Genomic DNA, 2,956 nt, shown 5'->3' with positions numbered 1-2,956 from the left:
ACCCATTAAGGTGCATTTATTAGTTCTCAAATTCTTAAAACAAGATGGGATTGCATTTGATTTTTATCCCATTTAAAAAAAAACGGGACTGACTATAATTAAGATACCATTAATACTCTTCCCCCACCCCCCCACCCCCGATCTTGTATATGTAGGATTCTTTTCTTGTGGTTAATTTATTAAAATGTGGAATGTACATTTTAAATACAGATACCAGGAGAAATGAACATTTGCCTGAATACTACGGCTAAGCATCATAAATAACTTTAGAATCTCCTTCTAAAAAATGGATATTTTTGAAAAGCCCAAATTAGTAAGTTTCAAATTTTTTTTCACAGGTGACTATTGTACCAGTGTGGAGAAATGGGCTGGTTAACTGTGTGGGTCCAGACAGTCATTTGTCTATATTCCTAGTGATGAGAAATGATTCCCCCTAACTTTCCATAGAAACAAGTGTCCACATAGTTCTCATTTTTTCCCTATTGTTGAAACATCAGTGAGAAGGACCCATGCATGTTATTAAAAATTAAGTTCAAAACACTTAAAATAATTGTGTATTAGAAACTTGACTCTATCGTAAGTCTCTTCTTTTGGAAGTCATACTGGGCTGGTTAAATGCTCCTATTCCATTGTTATTAACATTTAGGAAGCAGAAGACTATTCCAGCTAGTTCAAACTAGAAGTTTAGTTACAACAACACTGACTCCTGGTTGGTTGTGTGGGTTCGGTGAGGTCTACTCCTCTTCCTCTGGCAGAATTTGCTCCTGGATTTTGTGGTTCATCCTTTGGCAATTTTTTAGCTATTGCCATGAATATTTCATTTACATTCATTGATGTTTTAGCTGATGTCTCCATGAATAATAAACTATTGTCATCTGCATAGGACTGTGCTTCCCGGAAATTTACTGCTCTTTTATCTGCTAGGTCGGCCTTGTTTCCTGATAAAGCTATTACAGTGTTAGGACTTGCTTGCCTCTGAAGTTCTTTAACCCAATTTTTTGCTCTTGCAAAGGACTCCTCATTTGTGATATCACATACAACTATGACTGCTTGTGCTCCTCTGTAGTACATTGGTGCTAGGATATGGTATCGTTCTTGACCAGCTGTATCCCATGTTTCAAACTTTACTGTAGTGTCATCAAGACATACAGTTTGGGTTAGAAAAGCAGCCCCAATGATACTCTTTTGAAATACATGAAATTGGCCTTTCACAAAACGAAGCACTAGGCTTGATTTGCCAACAGCAGACTCTCCCAGAAGTACTAGTTTGAACTGGCATATTTTATTTCCAGTATTTGGCCCGTTGGGTCTTCTTGTGCCTCCATTAGCCATGTCCAAATTTGAAATAAGTCCCTAATTTCAGATTCTTCGATGAACTTCCAGAATTCAAGGGGTCAATATTCTTCTTTCTGGAGGTAAAGAAACCCGAGACCGCAGCAAGCCGAGCTGCGTGGCCAAAGCTTCCTGGCAGCACGGCCCAGGCGTGGCCCATAGGATGACAGTGTTTGTCTATGGCGGTGGTGGTGGCAGCGGCGTCGACTGCTCTTCGCGTTGCTACCCTCACACTGGACTGTGCGGGGCTGGGCTCCGTCTCCGGCTCTCACCGCTCCGCCTTCCTCTTTCCTTTCCCCTCTTCCGCCGCCGCCAGCTCTGGAGTTGCGACGAATTCTTCCTCCTCCTCCTCTCTCTGCCTCCTCCCCTCGCCAAGGGGATGTTTGAAAGATACAGACACACAAAATTGGATAAGATGGAAGAGAAGATGACACGGACAAAATTTTGGAAACTGAAAAGTATATGGAAAATGGAAAATGACTCAGTAGTTCCTAAGAAAAGTGAATATAGTAGTGAAGAAGGCAATAACCAAGCTAATTTGACTCACAGAATCCTCCAAAAGCCTCACTAAATAGTCACTGGAAGTATAACTGTGTTGGAGGGGATTCTCAAATAAGGAAGATTAACTGCAAATCTCAGAAGCACTCAGCTTTCTAGATCCCCAAATGCCCACCCTCATTCTGGACAGAAAATTAACCAACCATCTCCCACTTCGAGGTTTATTTTTAAAAGAGGGTAAGACAGAGGATCTTATGGACTGGAAGACACTAGGAACAGTCCAGAGTGGTGGCGGGTAACATATTGGGAAAAAACAAGGATTAACTGGATATATGTATATAAACACAATAGAACCCCTGATTTCCTTTCCACTTTCAACACTAAGGCCTTCACATTCAAGGTACTATGCAAATTAAGATCCAATATGCTTCTGGGGTAGCCAGAAAACATCAACGTCTGTAGCTTAATCGCATAAGCAAAGCAAAAAAGGTATGTAACTAAGTCTCAAACAATAATTAGTCTACTTATGTTGTCTTAGTGTTCAGATAATCAGTATAAACTTTTTGTAATTTGCTTTACTATACACAAACATGTTATTTTTACTTTAGGAAGATTTCAGTTTTAAAAAGTTTTTGCACAAAACTATTTTATAAGTCTATAAAAAAACAATCAATTTGTGGGTCGATACATAAATATTTCCAACTATTGTTTAATTTTGTTTTTAGAAACACCCTTTCACCCTCAATAAAAGTGCCTCAGTTTGGACAATAAATTATATGGTTCACCTTATAATTATCAGTTAGGAAAACATGCCTAGGGAAGCTAAGAAACTTGTCCAACTGATGCGGGTAGGATTCAAATCCAGGTTTGTCCTTTCTCATAGTCCTCACTACACCCCGTCTTAGCAGCAACCACTCTACCTAGCATTCAGAAATAAATAAGTGATATATTGTGATAAATGTGCTTGTGTGGATATAAACTAGTGCTGAAGGTGCACATTATTTTTCCTGTGAGATATGGCAGGCTTATGATGTGTATATCTATTAGCCCATTCTCATGCTGGTATAAAGACCTGCCGAGATTGGGTAATTTATAAAGGAAAGAGGTTTAATTGACTCATAGTTCA

At 39.2% G+C, this 2,956-nt stretch overlaps 1 pseudogene; it reads right to left on the bottom strand.

The window, feature by feature from the left end:
• Positions 1–660: 660 nt before the first annotated feature.
• LOC111536515 lies at positions 661–1,472 on the bottom strand (annotated as a pseudogene).
• Between the last annotated feature and the right edge of the window lie 1,484 nt (positions 1,473–2,956).

Source organism: Piliocolobus tephrosceles, chromosome 12 (genome assembly GCF_002776525.5).
Source record: "Piliocolobus tephrosceles isolate RC106 chromosome 12, ASM277652v3, whole genome shotgun sequence".
NCBI classification, from domain to species: Eukaryota; Metazoa; Chordata; class Mammalia; order Primates; family Cercopithecidae; genus Piliocolobus; species Piliocolobus tephrosceles.
Note: the sequence above shows the minus strand (reverse complement) of the source record. Positions and strands in the feature narration are given on the sequence as shown.